The following is a 13223-nucleotide window of genomic DNA, read 5'->3' on the forward strand; positions in this document are numbered from 1 at the left end:
TGCAGGGGAATCTCAGTGCCTCCCTCTCCTTCTCTGATCTTGGTGCCTGCATTTTTTTTTCTCTCATTTTCTCAGTCCTCTCTCAAAGCTGCTGCACAGCATTCTTTACCCTCTCTTTAAAATGTTATTACAGAAGTGCCACCAGCATTTCTGATCAGGTTAGCTTTAGCCAGTGGTGGGTCTGTCTTGGAGCCAGCTGGAACTGGCTCTGTCCAACTGGGAGCAGCTCCTAGTGTCTTCTCACAGAAGTCACACCTGAAACCTCCCTGCTACCAAAACTTTGCCACATAAACCCAATACAGATTCTGAAGAGTTACATATTAAAATTGGTATTCTTGTGTAATACCTAAAGCCTGCAGATATAGCTGCTTAGAACACAGCCAATCCACTGTAAAATCTGGCTTATTTTCATAGAGGTCTGACCATTTATTTTATCTCTTATTCACATACCAGTCAAACATGATGACCTCTTCTTTTGAATACTTACACAATTTTCCAGCAATGTCTCATAAATATAATGAATAATTTTTCTGCAAGGGGTATCATGGAAGAAATACTGTAATGGGTATCTGTTTACCAAGAAAAAAAAAAAATTGAAAACCATAGACAAGAAGAACATCAATTCACATATTACTTCTGACACATTCCACTTTTGATGACATACTCTGTTGACTTCAATTGTATTTGGTTTTCAAGGCCAGACTTCAGGAAAGGCAGATATATTTGAAGGAAAAATGGTAGTATCAAAATAAATTGTTGCAAATTTTTCCTCTTTTTCAGATTCACTTGTGGATCACAAGAAGATGAATATTCAGTTTCAGATCCAACAAACTACTTAGTTTGGCTCAGCTCTAAAAAAGAAACAAATTAAAGTACTTCACATCCAGCTGAGAGCAATACGCACGAAATGAACTTCAAAAGTCTTCTGTTTCCCAGGTATCAAGGACTGTAGGAGGATGCCAGAAACATATAGGTTATTTCATACTGAAAGTGTGTCCTGGGTAACTCCTTCAGAACTCCTCTCTGGTGGTTTACAGCTTCTGGGAATTCGAGCATAAAAGCTGTGCTTCCCTTTGCTTACCACCAAAAATGTTGTGTGCTAAAGCACTTAACTTAGAGATTAAAATATTTAAAAGCTATGGAAGTAAGCAAACAAGCAAACAAAACAAAAAAAAAAGCACAGGTGAACAAACAGAAAGAGCCCAAAGCCTGAGATAACACTCTCATCTCTCCTTCTAGAAGAGGACACATGAAAAGACATCAGTGATTCTTCATGTCTAAATTTATGTTTGATTTAACTGGAAGAAGATAATTAAAAAAAAAAAAAAGTCTGAACTGCTGGATGAGAAAGACAAAAAAAAAAAAAGAAAGGAAAATAAATCTTTTTCCTTCCCACTGCATTTCTATAGTTTGAAAGTATTACTTCCACCCCTTTGCATATAAATTTCCTCTTTCTCTTCTGATCTGTTTTCTGCTGCAGACTCCCTGATTACTGTCTTTCTCCACCCACCTGTCCCTGCCCTCTGGACCAAAAAGTCCTCATCAAATCATGTTCAGTTGTTTCTGTTGAAACAGCAATCTCCTCGTCCTTCCTTGTTTCCTGAGGATTTAAACTGATAAAATGTGCTGTAGCAAAGACTATACGTAACACTTGTCCCCTCTGTTGCTCAGTGATAGTCTGTGTAGCTGAACACTATATGCTTGGTTTATACAACACCTGTGAAAGGACTGCATACTTTTCCTATTTGTCATAGATTGCAATTTATGTATTTTGATACATCTATTTTTTTCCTCATCCCCTCTTATCAACCGTATTATCTAGCTGCTTCAATGGAAAAGACAATTGTATTATGGGTTCTGTTTTGTGCCCTTGAAACAGAAACAATTTGAAGTTTTGCAACATTATCAAAATAAAGTGTTCTATTTTTTACATTCTCCTTTGGGATCCTTTGTTTCAGTAATATTCACCACTAACTTAGAGCGTTGTGAATGTTTTTTTCTGGTTATAGCTGATCACTGAAGATGCTTCCTCTCCTGACCCCTATAACACTAGCTCTCAAATTGATTTATGAAGCTTTAGTGGATGTATACCTTGTTACCCTTTGGCATCCTTGTGGAAATTGGTAGGAGTGCCAGGCTCTGCGTATAAATGCTGTAGTGACCTAGTTATATGGATCAGCGCAACTTTGGTAAGGCATAGCTTAGGTAGTTTTTTTGAAACTACCTTTAACTTACAAGGTTATAGTAAAATGCAAATAGAGTGTTTATTTACAGCATCTGATAAAGACAGCATAGTTAGAGATGCTTAGAAAAGACAAGTGAAGGAAAATCAATTCTTAATTTACACTAACATGAAATATAAAAGATCTGTTTGTCTGCTCAGTGCCTCACATTTCGAGCTGCATTTGTCAAGGAGAATCACGTCTTTACAAATCCTCCTAGATTTAACAGGCAGTTTTGTTCTTGGAGTCCTCTCAATGTCATGTTCAGATTCAAACCTTTTCCTCCATCCTTCTCTTTATCCACCTGCTCCAGTCCAACCTGTAGTCATTTATTATGCTATTTCCACACAAGGTGACAGCTGGGAAAAATCCTTAAGAGATAAAACAAATTTCCCTATTCAACAGGCAATGTTCCAGAAATGATGTATTTATTTTGGGGGGGGGGGGGGGGGGGGGGAAGACATACCATTTTACAAGAGTGAGAGTTCATTGCTTTTTTCCCAGAGGAAGTGGAGAAAACATTTATCTCAAGAGGCAATCTCAGGTATAAGCCCTAGACTGGCACAAGGGCTCTCCCCCTCCAAAAATACTCCTCACCACCAATATTTATATTGGCTGATTGGCTGTCTATTGAAAATCCTCTTTTCACATGTCCTCTGATTTACTACTGCATGAAAGGTTCAGTAGTGGACTTAGGACCTTAACTCAGTGACATAGACTTCAGATTGGAAGTAAATACTTTTGCGGGTTTATCCTTATAATAACATAAACTCTAGTCCACACAGTCATGGTGTAGATGTGATGAGTTAATATAGTCTCTTGTCCCTTCAGTAAAGCAGAATTTTACAGACCAGTGACTTGATATTTTTAGCTGGGGTAAAGATGCCCACAACCAGTTGTGATGATCCCTTCTAGTCATAAATGCCACCAAACTGTATTATTCTTTTCCTTTTCTGCAGAATATTTTTGTTGGGTTTTGGGTTGTTTTGGTTTGTGGGTTTTTTGTTTTCTTTAAAAAAAAAAAAAATTGAACAAACTTTTTGCTTTAATCCCAGAGAGAAGTAACCACTATTTAAAAAAAAAAAGGCAAAAAACCTTCAAAACAAATTAAAAAAAAAAAAACCCACCCCAAAACCAGAACAAAAATCCAAACAACCTCACACAAAGACAAAAACAAACCCCTTGAGCAGCTGCTGGACAAGGCACTGTAGATCATTGCCAATTTCTCACATTTATAGAATAAGATCTTTGAGCAAAAGCCTATTTTTTGTCCATGTGTGTTTGCACAGTTCCTAGAACAAGGGATGCCAGTCTTGATGAGAATTATATCACTATGAGAATAACATGTTGAAGTGAACTGCAGGGAAGAAGAGGGGAATCCATAAAATCCAGTTTGCACCTTTCCCTCTGTACAGAGTTTATTCAGTACTTCTTTCTTTAGTATCTGTACTATAAATCTTAAAGGATCAAGACCTTCTATCTTTCTGATCAGAATGAGACACCAAGTCCCCTTCTAAAATACTAATAATTAAAAAATAGATGGATGATCAACACCTTTTAAAGTTGGTACTTCTGAAAATCAGCCTATATATTTAGATTTTGTAGGCTTTTAAAGTCTAGTACATAAACAATCTCATTGAATCAATAAACCAAATTATGATCTTATCCACATAGCAAATGACTACACTGACATCAGAAGTTATATATCATTTTAACACAAAAAATTATCATCTCCCTAAGAAGCCGATGGAAATACACCAAATATATGCCAAGGAGCTTATTCAGAATTATTTCTCAAAAGGACATAATAAGTTTATCTTTCTTTTTGCTTTTATAATCCAGTGTAACAAGTCACTGACAGAGCTTGTAAAGCTTGAGTATCCAGAAAACCTTTGCTCACCAGTTTTTACAGCTCTTTTCCTGCAGGAAAAAAAAAAGAAAAGAAAAGGAAAAAAAAAGGAAAAAAAAAAGAAAAAAAAGAATATGATGTATATAACCTGAGAATAAAAGTATAAAAATAAACTGGAAATATTACTACTGAAAACAGAATTTCCAAACAATTTCTATTTCTAAAAGGTGCAAGAATACATTTTGATCTTTTTTTTTTAATTATAGTCTTTCTGACAGAAATGAGCTATGCTCAAAGAAACTCAACAAAGGGCAATATGAAAAGTAACAAGTATTTTGTATTTTGGATTTTATTTCCATAATATAAACAAAGAGATAAAATGTTGATACCATGATACATGGCAGTTTCTTCATATGAATAAAAACTTAGACTAGGGAGTACTATTTTGAAAGCTATCATTTTATTTAAGGACACTTACTGATGAGAAATTTGGAGAAAGAAACCAAGTGTAATAAATAAATTAAGGTTGCAGGGGTTTTTAAACTTGGTTATTAAAAAGAAGAATAAGAGTACAGTAATGGATAGGACCAGTTACATGCAAATACAACAAAAGGCTTTAGAGGAAGTGTTTGATCCTTAACCTGCATGACTATGAATAACAGTCCAAAGGCAAGTTTTTCTCCTTACATTCCTGTTTACCACTATCTCATTCCCCTCTAGTATCAGATAATTTATTAAATCTAAAATTTACCTAAAGGAATTCACATTGTCTTTTCTAGCGGAAAAATATATGAAAACATTTTAGTTTGGCACTGATGTCACTATAACTGAATACAGGTTTTGTACTGCCTTGATGTTACTAACTGAAACATCACTATCTTATAACTATATAGGAAATGTCATGCATTTTTAGGTCAGGCTGTCATCATTACCTATTATTGAGTTTACTAACATTTCAGTTGTTTGTAACTTTGCCAGACATTAACCATTCCAGCTGTCAGTGTTCATGCTTACTGTCTATCTTTGATGGAATTCTTTCTGGAGGAAAATAAAAGGTTTAGAATAATTCAGTTTGTGCACTGGGCTGTTGTGGAAAAAATGGGGTTTTGTATCATTCTGTTTGTGTTTGTATAATAACACATTGACAAAAAAGAAATGTATCTATAATACATCAGCACAATATTCCTGGAATGTCTTAATTTCTAATCATATCTTGAAAAATATAATTTATGTGGGCTTTTAGGGAAGTATGTAGGAAATATTTGATTTAGATGTATGAATGTGCCTATCTAGTTTTATATGCAGTGCTGGGATAACACACCTCCACCCCCAAATGAACTGGATGTCCAGATGCTGTCAAGTTTTCGGTCTCAAGGCAAAGCCTGTATAAGTGGTGTTCATGAGGAAAACTACTGTCTATGTTGAATTCTGATGGAATAAACTTTCATGTAGTCAATACTTGTTTACTCTTATAGACAGTTGGTCCTTTGTGTAAAACCTAAGTGTAAAACTTAGATCATGGATCCAGAACTGATCTCAGTAGAAATACTCTGAGGATAAAAAAGTAATTTCCTTTAGAGTGCCTCTGTACTTCTTTGCCTTTTATCTGTGAAAGTTTTACCAGTTTTGACTGTTACTCAACAAAGTAACCCTTAAGTGAATTAATGATTTTCTTAACATTTCTTTTTCTTCCAATTGCTAGTGGAATACAAGTAGATATTTATAACAAAATTACGGTCTTTTTCTTTCCAAGTACTCTAGCTCCTTTACTGCAAAAAATCATTCAAAAGTGCTTTTAAATACTATAGTCCATTTTGTGTCACACAGTTTTGAAGTAGTTATTGATGTATTTTGCCAGTACACAAAAAAATTGCAAGCATAGCCTATGCTTTCAAAATAACATCAAGAGTAAATGACAGAACGATAAAAAGATTCTACTTTGCAGTAATCAATTGAACCGTACACCTTAGAATAAACTGGCCTGTAGGGAGTAGCAGAACACAATACACACAAACACAAACAAACAAACAAACAAAAAAATTGGACTAACTAGAAATAGATGACATATCCATATTGCTAAATAAAACCAGGTGAAAAACAAACTCCATCGCTGGACTACTGATTATCCATACAGCTTGTTAAAACATTCCCTGATACAGGTTTGGCCCATAACTATAGAAGCCAGAAAATAACTGAACATTGTTCAGGGGACAACATGTACCAAGGACTGCTCCCAATAGGCGGTGCAGACAAAATTGGTCTGGTTTGATGTACCAGTCTTCCAAAATTATACCATCACACTTAGCTTGCTCAGGCATCTATATGTGCTTTCACGCCATCCCAGGCCACATCTTTTGTGTCACGCTATGAAATATCAGTCTAGCAAGCTCCCATAAAGATCTTAAAACATTTCAGACATTTAAAACTGGAAAATAGTATGTGTACATGTATGTGTGTGTATATGTACGTGTATGTATATACAGGGACGTCATATGAGATCCAGAGGAGACCCAAAACCAATGCTATGTCATGCGACTGGAGTCAAACCATTTCTTTTGGCCTCAAAGCTAAAGAACAAATACTGTCCCTCTTTCTTTAGCAGTATTGACATAATTCATTATACTGCAAGCGTTATTTGCCTAAGGAGGCTCATTGAAGTCAGTGGGACTGTTTGTATACTAATTGCCTATGTGAGCAGAGATACAGAAAGTACCCTGAACCATTTCTGAATTTAGAACTGGTGAAAGTCTATGACAGAAATAGACTCATTTTCATCAATATATTTCTCAGAATTTCTTTCTGAATCCTTTCATGTTTAAAGGATTCAAAATTATCTTACATATTGATGAAATTTTCTATTAACAAGAAGAAAAAGTCAACTATTGAACCAAAGTAAACTCAACACTATCTTCATTTATTCTTTTGTCTTGAAAGAAATTTCATGTTATTCAGTTTACACAGGTTTAAATGACATCAAAGTCATGAGGCAATGCCAAAACCGTAAGAGAGGAAGTCACTTTAAAAAAATGAAATAGCATTCCTGTTTTCAGAAGCCTGGAGGGAAACATCCTACTACAAAAATAGAGAAAAAGGCAGTGGAAGAAAGCCAGTGCCTGGAAGGAGTGTCTTGCTAATAAACATTTATTGTTTTTGTGACCAGACTGAATTCTGACTTTGGAAGGAGGGCAGTAAAGAGAGAGAAATGTGTTCTTGTAGAAAAGGTATATGGTATAGAATGTTTTCTTGGAGTGTGACAATTTCTATTCTCATCCAGATGCTGAACTGAATTTACTGTGGACACAACTATATATCACATCTATCAGGTCCACAGATACCTAAAAGCAAGGTGTCTGCTCCTTTCTATTTCAGACAGAAAAATAATTCGTATTAGATAATGCATTAAACCTAACATGTACATATACATACCAGCTACTGAAAAGTAGAAGTATGACAAATTAGACCAAAAACATATTACTATTTTTATAATAAGCAATATTTTGGGTTATTTTACTACTTTATATGTGTTATGGAAACTATGCATGCGAGCCATGATTACAGTATTCAACTCTAGGCTTCCACCAAATCGATAAGCAGAAAGATGGATTCCTCTACAAAAGTACTTTTTATTAATACCATATCGTGCTTTAACCCAGCCAGCAACTAAGCACCACGCAGCCGCTTGCTCACTCCCCCTACCCCGGTGGGGTGGGAGAGAGAATTGGAGGAGTAAGAGTGAGAAAACTCCTGCATTGAGGTAAGAACAGTTTAATAATTGAAATAAAGTAAAATGGTAATCATAATAATAACAATATAATAATAATAGTAATAACATACAAAGCAAGTGATGCACAATGCAATTGCTCACCACCCGCTGACCAATACTCAGACAGTTCCCGAGCAGCGATCGCTGCTCCCCAGCCAACCCCCCCCAGTTTATATACTGAGCATGACATCATATGGTATGGAATAGCCCTTTGGTCAGTTTGGATCAACTCTTCTGGCTGTGCCCCCTCCCAGTTTCTTGTGCACCTGGCAGAGCATGGGAAGCTGAAAAAGTCCTTGACTAGCATAAGCAGTACTCAGCAACAACCATCAGTGTGTTATCAGCATTCTTCTCATCCTAAATCCAAAACACAGCACTATGCCTGCTACTAGGAAGAAAATTAACTCTATCCCAGCCGAAACCAGGACATAGTGGTACAGCTCAAGCTGGGTGCCTCCTAAGAGGGACCCTGAACAAAGAAATCCCTGGGCAATTATACCCTTAAAATCTAGGTTCCCTACTCCTTGCAACAGTTCAGACCAATAGTAATATTAGAGTCTGAGGTCTTCCCAGTCTTCATTGGGTCCTTTCATTGTCTCCAGGCGAGCCATTTCTTTTCTTATCCCTAAGATTGCAGCTTCTGCTGACAATTATAGCTTCCTTATCTTCCGGTTTGACCTGACTCTGGGGCTTTCTTTTACTTAATTAGGTGTTGTGTTTAACCCCAGCCAGCAACTAAGCACCACACAGCCACTCGCTCGCTCCTCCCCAGTGGGATCGGGGAGAGAATCAGAACAGTAAAAGTGAGAAAACTCACGGGTTGAGGTAAAGACAGTTCTATAAGTAAAGCAGAAGCTGTGCACTCAAGCAAAGCAAAACAAGGAATTCGTTCACTGCTTCCCATCAGCAGGCAGGTGTTCAGCCATCTCCAGGAAAGCAGGGCTCCATCATGTGCGATGGTTGCTTGGGAAGACAAAATGCCATAGCTCTGAACTTCCCCCCCTTCCTTCTTCTTCCCCCCAGCTTTATATGCTGAGCATGATGTCATATGGTATGGAATATCCCTTTGGTCAGTTGGGGTCAGCTGTCCTAGCTGTGTCCCATCCCAGCCTCATGCCTACCCCCAGCCTTCTCACTGGTGGGGTGGGTTGAGAAGCAGAAAAGGCCTTGGCTCTGTGTAAGCACTGCTCAGCAATAACAAAAACATCCCTCTATTATCCACACTGTTTTCAGCACAAATCCAAAACATAACCCAGACTTGTTACTATGAAGAAAATTAACTCTACCCCAGCCAAAACCAACACAGTAGGTAAAAGTTTAACATATCTAGCTGAAAGTTTGCAGCTTGCAGTCTAAGGTTTCAGTGAATTTAGCTACTAATTTTAAGGAAGTTATGCTAAACAAGTTTTATACAAGTAGCATACCAAATCACACAACATATGTCAAAAGGCTTTCTCTTTGTTGTATATAAACATACAATTTATCAGTTGAAAGAAATATAAATAATACTTCATATAATTTAATAAGTGATTAACAGTTTGGTTGGCACTGGACTATAAATCTTGGGACTGAGATCAGTCAGTTCAGTCATCTAAGAAAGAACTTTACTATATTTTCAAACCATTCCTTAACTTGGATAAATAGGTTTCTGCACAATACAGATGGTGGAGTCACCATCCCTGGAAGTGTTCAGAAAACAGGTAGATGTGGCACTTTGGGACATGGTTTAGTCTAGTCTACCCTTGATTGGCTTAGAGTAGACTTGGTAGTGTAGGTTACTGGTTGGACTGGATGATCTTAAAGGTCTTTTCCAACCTAAATGATTCAATGATTCTATAGTTTGTGAATGTATAAGAAATCCTCAAGGCCCTTGAAATTATATATGATTTATATTGGTTTTGTCCATTTTTCTTATGAAAATCTTTTACTCAGTAAAAAATGCAACACTAAATGAGGGTTTGCCTGATCTAAAATAATAATAAAAAAATCAGTTTACAAAACCAGCCATTTTCACTAATTAATCCACCAGGGAAAAGACCTCATCTCCTACACATAAATAATACATAATTTAATGAAAGTACAGGGCACTAGAGAGAAGGAATTGCCTGTTTCTTTGTTTTGAGCACTTAGATTATTTATTGAATCTTGATTAGTTTTAAAATAGGTTATCTTATTCAGGCAATGTATTTTTCTTTTGTTTTATCTGTAAAGAGATCCAAAAATATAAAATTTCAACCTGCAGACAATTCCCAATAAAACCAAACAGAATCTGAAATGTAATAGCAAACAAGAAAAATAAAAATGAATGTATAAAAACATAATATACAGTGAAATGAAAACAAAAAAGCACTAGAATACATTGTCAAATGGTTTCCTGACACCTCTCTATGTGTTCTTGACATCACTGGAGTACAGCAGAACATAATTTTGTTCTATTACTAGTTCAGACATGAGCATGAATATACAGGACACATTTAAATCAATGTCATTTAACAGAAAGGATTATAATGATGTGAATTGATTAGGTAAGAACAGACAAGATGAGAATCTTTCTGATTTTGATGACTTTATTAGACCTTGAATAGGAAAATGAGTGACTTCCACACAAATATTAGCTACACACATTGCACAGTCAATCTTGGGTGCCGAAGAGGCTCTTGAGATGACCTGCTCTTATCCCTCTGTGTGCTTTGAAGATTAAGTTAAGAACTTGCATTGGGTCTTAGCCAGATGTAAGAGCTCATTAGACTGAGAAGAATAGTGGGATGATATGCAGTGAGATTTATTGTGTCATAAAATAAAAATATGAAATATATTAAAAATATATTAAAAATATATAAAAATATATAAAAATATAAACCCAGCAAAATATTGTATAATTTGGAAATTTTTCAAAACCTAATGTTTATTCATGTTACTAAGTTCCATTTTACTAAAATTCCATCAACATTTGCCTTTCCCTTCCCTTCCCTTCCCTTCCCTTCCCTTCCCTTCCCTTCCCTTCCCTTCCCTTCCCTTCCCTTCCCTTCCCTTCCCTTCCCTTCCCTTCCCTTCCCTTCCCTTCCCTTCCCTTCCCTTCCCTTCCCTTCCCTTCCCTTCCCTTCCCTTCCCTTCTCTTCCCTTTCCAATATTTATAGGTTGAAGTAAAGAGAAAATTCTCCAATTTCAGGAAAAAAAAAAAAAAAGCCAATGTCCAAGAGAAAGAAAAATCTCTTTTTCTGTATTTTTTTCCACACAACCTTCTAATATTGCTTGAAGAATGTTTTTCAGGAGCGGGAGCCGTTTCAGGACTTGTGCTTACAGCCAACCTTTTCAATATTTGCTTAAAGCACCTGCAGCACAGTACAGACACTTCTATATCATTTACTTTCAAATTGTAGGACTCTAAATTAATAAATAAATCAATAAATAAAGTGTAAAATAATCCACAGTTTTTGCTTTAACGTCGCTCATTGAAGCAGATAAAAAATACAATTTTTAAGCAATCAAAAACTAAGTACACATTTTTACTGAGTGTGTATTTATTGGATAGACTCTGGAGATTATGTAGAATTTGTAAAGGCTATTTATACCACTGTCAATTTCTTTTAGCAATAGAGCTAACTGATTTATCACAGCTATGTCAGCATTCATCTACTTCCAGTGTTTCTAACACAATCAGGAAAGACATACAAGTCTGAGTGCATCTTTATAACAAAAGTCAGAGAACATGTATTTCGCGGCACCAGTGATTAATGCTCTCAGATTCACATTCACAGCACCATTCTACATCTGCAAAAATTCAAAATATAGTAAAATAGGTAGGATATTTGGCAGACTTGCATTTATAAACTAACAAATTTCTGAAGACTCACAGGCCTGGCCTTTTAATCCATTTGCTGCCTGGAAGTAAGTGTCGTCTTCATGTGCACTTCTGTGAATTAAATTTTCCATGCTGTGAACAAGGTTAGAAGATAAAAAATAAGAAGGAAAGAAAAAGAAAAAAAAATCTGCAGATTCCTTTTTTTCATACAATACTGTCATTCTGTTATAGCTAATGTTGCTTCCAGAATCTGATTTAGTAGCATTCAAGGATACAATAGACCATGAAACAAAGAATCTGTTCTGAAGATAAAAGATTAAAATAATAAGACAATAATCTTTATGAAGAAAATAAAATCAGACATCAAACTCTACCTGGAAATATGATATGAAATTTTCAACACCACCAACAAAATCTAACTAGCTGATAGCCTAGAATTTGTGACACTCTTTTAGGAAATACTATGCAGTCTCCATTCTGCCATAATCACTTAGAGTATGCAGCTGACACCTGGCAGACCCCACAGAACCAGGAGGCAGGATTAAATTTTATTTTTGAAGTGGAATAGATCCAACAAAACTCTCAGAAAAGGAGAAGCTTGAAAATGCCTTCTTCATCTTCACTGAATGTCCTAAATATTGGGAGGTTGGCTCCTCTTTATTTGAGTCTAAAACTCGACATGGACTGGATAAATCTTTTTAACAAACACTTAAATGAGGGAAAAATGTTTAAGCTTTGACAGCACTTAACCAAGCAGCGAGCCATTCATGTTTTCTGCAGGGAGTGCTACACTATTATATTGGAAAAAGGAAGAGTAATAACTGCAGACACAGCAGTTATATACATATGTTCCTGATGTCTTCAGTAAAAAAAAAAAAAAAAAAAAAAAAAAAGAGTAGCAAAAGCTACCAAAAAATGGGGAAAAAAGGAAAGAAGGACACATTTGTATTGACTTTTTGGTATTTTCCAAAGTATTTTTGAAATTAATTATTTTTTAGTTTAATGTTTTCATTTAATATTTTACATGTGTCTGTGTATGTGTATGTATAAATAAGCTGGAGATTCAAATCCTACAGTCTTGATCCAGATTTGTTTTAAATTAATTTACTTGTCATGTTGTATTTTCAGTCCCTGAATGAATTCTTATTTTAAGGGTTATTATTAAACAACCAGCAGTCCTGCTAGTGAGGGAACCATTCAGTACAGAGTTCAGTACAGATGAATACTTCTATTTCAACTTTTCTGTATATTATTCTAAACTGTGGCCTTGTATCTCAAGTCTGTTGCAATTATAACTGATGGGGTGCTCAAGTATTTTTTTCAGAAGTGAAAATTTCTTAATTTGCTTCATTCACAATGTCTTTCATAGTATAATAATATACTATTTTTTACTTTGCTGATTAAAGCTTTACTAGCTTTTCTCAATTCCATTCAAATTCAATTCCACATTCTTTAATTTGTTTCCCTATACCTCAATTATATGGGAAAAAGATTTTCATTATTCAGACTATGATCTTAAAACATGAAAGGAGCTTTCAATGAGGTTTTTTTTAAGTGTGTTTGCAGTTAATATCAGAAGTTCAGCTG

The sequence above is a fragment of the Pelecanus crispus genome, chromosome 1 (assembly GCF_030463565.1).
Source record: "Pelecanus crispus isolate bPelCri1 chromosome 1, bPelCri1.pri, whole genome shotgun sequence".
Taxonomy (NCBI): Eukaryota; Metazoa; Chordata; class Aves; order Pelecaniformes; family Pelecanidae; genus Pelecanus; species Pelecanus crispus.